Source organism: Pristiophorus japonicus, chromosome 3, assembly GCF_044704955.1.
Source record: "Pristiophorus japonicus isolate sPriJap1 chromosome 3, sPriJap1.hap1, whole genome shotgun sequence".
NCBI lineage: Eukaryota > Metazoa > Chordata > Chondrichthyes > Pristiophoridae > Pristiophorus > Pristiophorus japonicus.
Genome location: NC_091979.1, coordinates 244,459,386 through 244,470,075, shown reverse-complemented (window position 1 = coordinate 244,470,075; position 10,690 = coordinate 244,459,386). Strand labels below are relative to the sequence as shown.

Genomic DNA, 10,690 nt, shown 5'->3' with positions numbered 1-10,690 from the left:
AGCTAATAGTTAGTCATTTTGATAGTTAGAAGAATGTTCAATGTTTTCCAAAAATGGCACAACTAAAGTCACTTCAAATAACTCATGAACTTTGTACAAGAGTGTGAGGCTTGTTATTGTATTAATGAAGAACCTGTAAGAAAGAGCCGATCCTTTGCCATCTGTGAGTAGGTGGGGTGGGGAGCAGAGTTACAGGAAGCATGTTGCAAAAAGGCAAATTATTTCCACGTCATTTTTTTTCCCCTTAAAAATCCGTTTTTAGCGAGAAGTGAGAGGAGTCACAATCTTTGTCGCTGAATCATCAGACAGTATTGTTACAGTCCCATGGGCGAGTCTCCACTCCCACAGCTTCCTCATTTCTGAGAAAAAAAAGGCCAGAATAATGGAGAAGTGGCTGCTCCAGGAGAAGTGAGTTCGTCACTGGAAATCGAAGTGTGTGCGTGAGAGAGAGAGAAAAAGAAACTATATAAGAACTGTCCGAGTCTTGGGGGCGCTCAGTCCTGGACTGCACTACCACCTTGCAGGAACATTCACTGGGAACTCAAACTGCTTTCACGGGACTCTGCTGTATGTATCTGCTGGTGAGTACATGCCACATCAAGAAAGCGTATGCCTGATCTTTAACCGTCTGTTTTTAACCAGCACATTTAATGACCCCTGCATGTTTTGCCTATGATTCTCTCTGCTTAAGTTACACTAAAGTTGTTTTCAAGTTTTCTGATTGTTGCTGTTTGAACCACTGTCTTCCCCCATCCCAAACCTAGATGTTTAATTTTTAAAAGAATCATATACCGAGGTAAAAAGAAAATGATACGTCCTTACTTTACAGTATAAATGCACACGAGGCCCATGCTTGAGAGAAGGTCAGTCTGTGACCTGTCCTTTATTCCTTAGCACTCAAGTCCTGAAGGTGGGTGGACCTGAAGGTCCAGATTAGGAGTGTCTCCCACCTAGTGGTCATTGTTTTCACAGTGTACAACTTAGGTCAGATTATACATGGGTTACAATGCTGGTTGAATACATGACAGAAAAAATATTATTAATAGTGTAAAGGCTATTTGGCAGAAATTGTGCCCCAAACATGCATATATTTCAGAGCTGGACATCTTTACACCGTTTGATAGTAAAGCCAGATTGTTGCATAAAAGAACGCCTCGAAAGTAGCAGGGCGCAAAAGGAAGTTAGTGAACGGTAAATTGGAACAACTTGCATGGCGATAGTTCCTTCAACGAGCAGCAACACCTCATGGCAATTCACAAAGGGAAAGGGGGGGAAATGGACACAGTCGGAGCTGGGAGAAGAGTGGGGGGTGGGGAGCTGCTGACTGAAGAGGCTTTCTGATGGTGAGGCAAGATTGATGGTGGAACCAGGCTGGGGAGAAGGATACACACACATAGTGAATATTTGGATTGTATACCTTCACTGGCATATCAAGAACAACGACTTGTATTAAAAGAAATAGAAAGAAAGACTTTCACAAAACCAGACGTCCCAAAGCGCTTTACAGCCAATGAAGTACTTTTTGAAGTGTAGTCACTGTTGTAATGTGGGAAACGCGGCAGCCAATTTATGCACAGCAAGCTCCCACAGACAGCAATGTGATAATGACCAGATAATCTATTTCAGCGGCGTGATAGAGGGATAAATATTGGCCAGGGCACTGGGGATAACTCCCCTGCTCTTCTTTGAAATAGTGCTATGGGATCTTTTACTTCCACCTGAGAGAGTAGACCGGGCCTCGGTTTAACGTCTCATCTGAATGACAGCGCCCCTGACTGTGCAGTGCTCCCTCAGTACTGCACTGGAGTGTCAACCTAGATTTATGTGCTCAAGTCTCTGAAGTGGAACTTGAACCCACAACCTTCTGACTCCGAGGCGAGAGTGCTGTACACTGAGCCTCGGTTGACACATACATAACGTGTCTTTAATATAGCAAAACATCCCAAAGCGCTTTACAGGAGTGTTATCAAACAAAATTTAGCACAGCCACATAATATTAGAGCAGCAGCTTGGTCAAAGAGGTAGATTTTAAGGAGCATCTTAAAGGAGGAAAGAGAGGTAAAGAGGCAGAGAGGTTTAGGGAGGGAATTCCAGAGCTTAGGGCCCAGGCAACAGAAGGCATAGCTGCCAATCGTGGAGCGATTAAAATCAAAGATGGTCAAGAGGGCAGAATTGGAGGGGTGCAGATATTTCAGGAGGGTTGTGGGGCTGGAGGAGGTTACAGAGATAGGGAGGGGGCATTGAGGTGTTGCCAGACCGGGAGCCAATGTAGGTCAGCGAGCACAGAGGTCGCACGTGTGTGATTTTAATGGCTCATTGCTTAAGTAAAAAAAATTTGTTCTTTGTTTTTTGAGGAATGAATCAGGATGGTGTGGCTTGATCCAGTCAAATAGAAACGTTTATCCATTAACAAGCAGAGATAGCGATCAAAAGATGGAATCGGCGACTGGACCGCCCATGATACAGTGACTGAGCTGTACAGACTAGGAAGGTTTTCACATTCCTGACTGGCCTCCCACATTCTGTCCTACGTAAAATAGAGGTGATCCAAAACTCAGCTACCCGCGTCCTAACTCGCATTGAATCCCACTCACCCATCACCCCTGTGCTCGCTGACATACATTGGCTCCCGGTTAAGCAATGCCTCGATTTCAAAATTCCCATTCTTGTGTTCAAATCCCTCCATAGCCTCGCCCCTCCTTACTTTTGTAATTTCCTCCAGCCTCACAACCCCAAGATGCCTGCGCTCCTCTAATTCTGCCCTCTTGAGCATCCCTGATTATAATCTGATGTTAAATTTAGCGTCGGTCCTGTCCCGACATCTGATGAACTGCTAAAGGGGCAAAGTGTGTTAAAAAGACAAGCCTGAAGGCTCTGTGCCTCAATGCGAGGGTTATTTGTAAGAAGGTGAACGAATTACCTGCGTAGGCAGCTATTAACAAATATGATATAATTGGCATCACGGAGACAGGGCTCCAGGGTGACCAAGGCTGGGAACTCAACATCCAGGGGTATTCAACATTCAGAAAGGAAAAGGAGGTGGGGTAGCATTTCTGGTTAAAGAGGAAATTAACGCAATAGTAAGGAAGGACATTAGCTTGTATGGTGTGGAATCTGTATGGGTAGAACTGCGGAAAATCAAAGGCAGAAAACGCTAGTGAGAATTGTGTATAGACCACCAAACAGTAATAGTGAGGTTGGGACAGCATCAAACAAGAAATTAGGGATGAATGCAATAAGGGTACATCAGTTATCATGGGCGACTTTAATCTACATATAGATTGGGCTAGCCAAACTGGCAGCAATATAGTGGAGGTAGATTTCCTGGAGTGTATTAGGGATGGTTTTCAAGACAAATATGTCGAGGAACCAACTAGAGGGCTGGCCATCCTAGACTGGGTGATGTGTAATGAGAAAGGGTGAATTAGCAATCTTGTTGTGCGAGGCTTCTTGGGAAAGAGTGACCATAATATGGTAGAATTCTTAAGATGGAGAGTGACACAGTTAATTCAGAGACTCGGGTCCTGAACTTAGCAAAAGGTAACTTCGATGGTATGAGATGTGAACTGGCTAGAATAGATTGACGAATGATACTTAAAGGGTTGACGGTGGATAGGCAATGGCAAACATTTAAAAATCACATAGATGAACTTCAACAATTGTACATCCTGCTCTGGAGTAAAAATAAATCGGGGAAGGTGGCTCAACCGTGGCTAACAAGGGAAATTAAGGATAGTGTTAAATCCAACGAAGAGGCATATAAATGGGCCAGAAAAAGCAGCAAGCCTGAGGACTAGGAGAAATTTAGAATTCAGCAGAGGAGGGGGAAAATAGAGTATGAGAGGAAGCTTGCTGGGAACATAAAAACTGACTGCAAAAGCTTCTATAGATATGTGAAGAGAAAAAGATTAGTGAAGACAAATGTAGGTCCCTTGCAGTCAGAATCAGGTGAATTTATAATGGGGAACAAAGAAATGGCGGATCAATTGAACAAATACTTTGGTTCTGTTTTCACGAAGGAAGACACAAATAACCTTCTGAAAATACTAGGGGACAGAGGGTCTAGTAAGAAAGATGAACTGAAGGAAATCCTTATTAGTCAGGAAATTGTGTTTGGGAAATTGATGGGATTGAAGGCCGATAAATCCCTAGGGCCTGATAGTCTGCATCCCAGAGTACTTAAAGAAGTGGCCCTAGAAATAGTGGATGAATTGGTGATCATTTTCCAACAGTCTATCGACTCTGGATCAGTTCCTATGGACTGGAGGGTAGCTAATGTAACATCACTTTTTAAGAAAGGAGGGAGAGAAAACGGGGAATTATAGACTGGTTAGCCTGACATCAGTTGTGGGGAAAATGTTGGAATCAATTATTAAAGATGAAATAGCAGCACATTTGGAAAGCAGTGACAGGATCGGTCCAAGTCAGCATGGATTTATGAAAAGGAAATCATGTTTGACAAATCTTCTAGAATTTTTTGAGGATGTAACTAGTAGAGTGGACAGAGGAGAACCAGTGGATGTGATGTATTTGGACTTTCAAAAGGCTTTTGACAAGGTCCCACACAAGAGATTGGTGTGCAAAATTAAAGCACATGGTATTGACGTGGATAGAGAACTGGTCGGCAGACAGGAAGCAGAGAGTCGGGATAAATGGGTCCTTTTCAGAATGGCAGGCAGTGGCTAGTGGGGTGCCACAGGGCTCAGTGCTAGGACTCCAGCTATTTACAGTATACATCAATGATTTATATGAAGGAATTGAGTGTAATATCTCCAAATTTGCAGATGACATTAAGCTGGGAGGCAGTGTGAGCTGCGAGGAGGATGCTAAGAGGCTGCAGGGTGACTTGGACAGGTTAGGTGAGTGAGCAAATGCATGGCAGATGCAGTATAATGTGGATAAATGTGAGGTTATCCACTTTGGTAGCAAAAACACGAGGGAAGAATATTATCTGAATGGTGGCATATTAGGAAAAGGGGAGGTGCAACGAGACCTGGGTGTCATGGTACATTAGTCATTGAAAGTTAGCATGCAGGTACAGCAGGCGGTGAAGAAGGCAAATGGCATGTGGGCCTTCATAGCTAGGGGATTTGAGTATAGGAGCAGGGAGGCCTTACTGTAGTTGTACAGGGCCTTGGTGAGGCCTCACCTAGAATATTATGTTCAGTTTTGGTCTCCTAATCTGAGGAAGGACATTCTTGCTATTGAGGGAGTGCAGCGAAGGTTCACCAGACTGATTCCCGGGATGGCAGGACTGACATATGAGAAGAGACTGGATCGACTGGGCCTGTATTCACTGGAGTTTAGAAGAATGAGAGGGGATCTCATAGAAACATATAAAATACTGACGGGACTGGACAGGTTAGGTGCAGGAAGAATGTTCCCGATATTGGGGAAGTCCAGAACCAGAGGACACAGTCTAATGATAAGGGGTAAGCCATTTAGGACCGAGATGAGGAGAAACTTCTTCACTCAGCAAGTTGTTAACCTGTGGAACTCTACCGCAGAGAGTTGTTGATGCCAGTTCGTTGGAAATATTCAAGAGGGAGTTAGATATGGCCCTTACGGCTAAAGGGATCAACGGGTATGGAGAGAAAGCAGGAAGGGGTACTAAGGTGATGATCAGCCATGATTTTATTGAATGGTGGTGCAGGCTCGAAGGGCCAAATGGCCTACTCCTGCACCTATCTTCTATGTTTCTATCTAGCCAAAATATAATAGTATCAGTGAACATGTTTTCATTAGGGTACAGCAACAGAAATAATGTGCTATTGAGTCACAAACATCAGAGATCTGAAGACAGAGGGACGGAAATCTGACGACCTCCTGCTGACCCCCCAGGGTCTGAGGGAACGCCCGTTTGACAACCCACGTGGCAGCCAAATTGCAGTTGGCAATATGGAAGCTCGGCCCCAGAGGGGGGCCCAGTGAGCCTTGCTTGACAGTGAGTCTGACAGCGAGTCTGAACTCAAACTGGGCTCCAACGTGAATAACAGTTAACCATCGGTCATAGGTCAGGAGGTCCCACAAAGAAAACGGATGTGAGGCACTGCCTCACATCCTCCAGACCAGATTTCTCAATGAGCTGCCTGAGTAACGATGAGCACATTTCCAGATGGGTATGAAGCAGGGGGGCTGATATTGCGAGACACTGCTGTGTCTGATGGGGTTACTGCAGTGTATTTGTGTCATGGGTTCTACATTAGCTGTGAAGAACTAGCTGGTTTATTAGCAATGCACTCCTGGCTGACCTCCCACATTCTACCCTACGTAAACATGAGCTCATCCAAAACTCTGCTGCTCGCGTCCTAACTTGCACCAAGTCCCGCTCACCCATCACACCTGTGCTCACTGACCTACACTGGCTCCCGATTCAGCAACACCTCGATTTCAAAATTCTCATCCTTGTTTTCAAATCCCTCCATGTCCTCGCCCCTCCCTATCGCTGTAATCTCCTCCAGTCTCACAACCCCCCAAGATGTCTGCACTCCTCTAATTCTGCCCTCCTGAGCATCCCTGATTATAATCGCTCAACCATTGGTGGCTGTGCCTTCTGTTTCCTGGGCCCCAAGCTTTGGAACTCCCTCCTTAAATATCTCCACCTCTCTACCTCTCTTTCCTCCTTTAAGACGCTCCTTAAAACCTACCTCTTTGACCAACATTTTGGTCATCTACAGTAATTTCTTATGTGGCGCTGTGTCAAATTTATTTATTTTGTCCTAAGACACTCCTGTGAAGCGGCTTGGTACCTAAGGTACTATATAAATACAAGTTGTTGTTGTTGTTTAACAATCAAACTGAACCCGACCAGTTCATCCACCGGGCTCACAACTGCAGGCCTCATCGTGGGGAACCTGAACTCAATTAATTGGGGTTTTATTGAGCCTTGTGAACATCATGTGGCTTGGCTAAGCCACTCACAGTGCAACAGCTCCACAACTATTTTGGTTGTACCTGTAAATCTAAAGTAAATCAGGTGCCCCCTGATTAAAGTGGAGTGGGGGGGGCACCAAAACCAACACATTAAACAAATTAACTTTTAACAATAATGGTTCAAATCAAAATTTGGTTGCCGGGAGTGATGATACACTCCAGTCCCTCCGGTGCCCACCTCTCACGGAAGGCCGCGAGCGTACCAGTGGACCACGTGCTCCAACTCCAGGGACACCCTGGCTCGAATGTAATCACAGAAGAGAGGCAGGCAGTCAGGCTGAACGACCCCCTCGACCGCCCGCTGCCTGGACCGGTTGATGGCCCCCTTGGGCATGTCCAGGAGCAGTCCTACGAGGAGGCCCTCGGACCTACCCACTCCCCTCTGCACCGGGTGGCAGCAGCTCCACAATCCTGTGAGCATGCGTACATTACAGTTACTAACTCTGGTTGAGCGTAATCCTGGAGGTTCCATCGCACGCCTCCCCATCTCCGACTGCCCCACCAGTAAAGTAGCCATTTTCTCCTGTATCCAATGTATTGATAACCCATAAATTAAAGTATTCAAAGAAATTGAAATAAAACTCCATAATACTGCCCTGATGATTTCTCTCCCGGGTGTTGCTCACGGCAGTGTCCTGGAGATGAATCTTTCCTGCCTGGAGCCTCCGGGGCAATCCTGGAAGGGTTGTCAATGCCCGGCCGCGATTTCCCCGACCTCAGCGGGTCTGGTGCAGCCGAGGTCAGTGGCGGGTCCCGACTCCGCTGCTGTCTCCAGCCCGCTGTCCAAAATGATTTTATCCTGATTCCAGCTTATTAAGCCCGCCCAGCGCAATCCCCGGCCAATTAAAGGACGTGGGTCTGGTGACCTCACTTGACGATGCCTCATCAGCCAGCTTCCGTAAAGGGACCATGCCCACATTGATTTTGACAGTTGTGCTGTCAGTGTTCTGCAGCATTGAGTTGCTGCAAACACGAACAAGCACTACACAGAGGGGCACGACTGCACCCAAGCTCTCCCATTACTCCCTCCAGATGCTTATGGAGGGAGTCACAGCATGCTAGGTGGTTCTCTTGCCATCCAATGGGTGGGAGAGACCTCCCCAGGATACCAACGCAGCCTGGTTGCACATTACACAGGAGAACATAGAACATAAGAACATAAGAATTAGGAACAGGAGTAGGCCATCTAGCCCCTCGAGCCTGCTCCGCCATTTAAAAAGATCATGGCTGATCTGGCCGTGGACTCAGCTCCACTTACCCGCCCGCTCTCCATAACCCTTAATTCCCTTATTGGTTAAAAATCTATCTATCTGTGATTTGAATACATTCAATGAGCTAGCCTCAATTGCTTCCCTGGGCAGAGAATTCCACAGATTCACAACCCTCTGGGAGAAGAAATTCCTTCTCAACTCGGTTTTAAATTGGCCCCCCTGTATTTTGAGGCTGTGCCCCCTAGTTCTAGTCTCCCCGACTAGTGGAAACAACCTCTCTGCCTCTATCTTGTCTATCCCTTTCATTATTTTAAATGTTTCTATAAGATCACCCCTCATCCCTCTGAACTCCAACGAGTAAAGACCCAGTCTACTCAATCTATCATCATAAGGTAACCCCCTCATCTCCGGAATCAGCCTAGTGAATCATCTCTGTACCCCCTCCAAGGCTAGTATATCCTTCCTTAAGTAAGGTGACCAAAACTGCACGCAGTACTCCAGGTGCGGCCTCACCAATACCCTGTACAGTTGCAGTAGGACCTCCCTGCTTTTGTACTCCATTCCTCTTGCAATGAAGGCCAACATTCCATTCGCCTTCCCAATTACCTGCTGTACCTGCAAACTAACTTTTTGGGATTCATGCACAAGGACCCCCAGGTCCCTCTGCACCGCAGCATGTTGTAATTTCTCCCTATTCAAATAATATTCCCTTTTACTGTTTTTTTTTTCCAAGGTGGATGACCTCACATTTTCTGACATTGTATTCCATCTGCCAAACCTTAGCCCATTCGCTTAACCTATCTAAATCTCTTTCCAGCCTCTCTGTGTCCTCTACACAACCCGCTTTCCCACTAATCTTTGTGTCATCTGCAAATTTTGTTACACTACACTCTGTCCCCTCCTCCAAGTCATCTATGTATATTGTAAACAGTTGTGGTCCCAGCACCGATCCCTGTGGCACACCACTAACCACCGATTTCCAACCTGAAAAAGACCCATTTATCCCGACTCTCTGCTTTCTGTAAGCCAGCCAATTCTCTATTCATGCTAATACATTTCCACTGACTCCGCGTACCTTTATCTGCTGCAGTAACCTTTTGTGTGGCACCTTATCGAATGCCTTTTGGAAATCTAAATACACCACATCCATCGGTACACCTCTATCCACCATGCTCGTTATATCCTCAAAGAATTCCAGTAAATCAGTTAAACATGATTTCCCCTTCATGAATCCATGTTGCGTCTGCTTGATTGCACTATTCCTATCTAGATGTCCCGCTATTTCTTCCTTAATGATAGCTTCAAGCATTTTCCCCACTACAGATGTTAAAATAACCGGCCTATAGTTACCTGCCTTTTGTCTGCCCCTTTTTTTAAACAGAGGCGTTACATTAGCTGCTTTACAATCCACTAATACCTCCCCAGAGTCCAGAGAATTTTGGTAGATTATAACGAATGCATCTGCTATAACTTCTGCCATCTCTTTTAATACCCTGGGATGCATTTCATCAGGACCAGGGGACTTGTCTACCTTGAGTCCCATTAGCCTGTCCAGCACTACCTCCCTAGTGATCGTGATTGTCTCAAGGTCCTCTCTTCCCACATTTCCGTGACCAGCAATTTTTGGCATGGTTTTTGTGTCTTCCACTGTGATGACTGAAGCAAAATAATTGTTAAAGGTCACAGCCATTTCCACATTTCCCATTATTAAATCCCCCTTCTCATCTTCTAAGGGACCAACATTTACTTTAGTCACTCTTTTCCTTTTTATATATCGGTAAAAGCTTTTACTATCTGTTTTTATGTTTTGCGCAAGTTTACTTTCGTAATCTATCTTTCCTTTCTTTATTGCTTTCTTAGTCATACTTTGCTGTCGTTTAAAATTTTCCCAATCTTCTAGTTTCCCACTAACCTTGGCCATCTTATATGCATTGGTTTTTAATTTGATACTCTCCCTTATTTCCTTGGTTATCCACGGCTGGTTATCCCTTCTCTTACTGCCCTTCTTTTTCAGTGGAATATATTTTTGTTGAGCACTATGAAAGAGCTCCTTAAAAGTCCTCCACTGTTCCTCAATTGTGCCACCGTTTAGTCTATGTTCCCAGTCTACTTTAGCTAACTCTGCCCTCATCCCACTGTAGTCCCCTTTGTTTAGTCCCCCTTTGCTCGTTTGAGACACTACTTCCTCACCCTCAATCTGTATTACAAATTCAACCATACTGTGATCACTCATTCCGAGAGGATTTTTTACGAGGAGATCGTTTATTATTCCTGTCTCATTACACAGGACCAGATCTAAGATAGCTTGCTCCCTTGTAGGTTCTGTAACATACTGTTCTAAGAAATAATCCCGTCTGCATTCTATGAATTCCTCTTCCAGGCTACCCCGTGCAATTTGATTTGACCAATCGATATGTAGGTTAAAATCCCCCATGATTACTGCCATTCCTTTTTCACATGCCTCTATTATTCCCTTGATTATTGTCCGCCCCACCGTGAAGTTATTATTTGGGGGCCTATAAACTACGCCCACCAGTGACTTTTTC

The 10,690-nt window shown here is 45.2% G+C and overlaps 1 long non-coding RNA gene across 1 annotated transcript in view; it reads left to right on the top strand.

The window, feature by feature from the left end:
* The first annotated feature begins 332 nt into the window (after nucleotides 1-332).
* Nucleotides 333-10,690, top strand: part of LOC139260208 (uncharacterized) — a 32,127-nt gene continuing 21,769 nt past the window's right edge. The window contains exon 1 of the long non-coding RNA XR_011592734.1: nucleotides 333-581. This is a non-coding gene — a long non-coding RNA (uncharacterized lncRNA). The remainder of the gene's footprint in view (nucleotides 582-10,690) is intronic.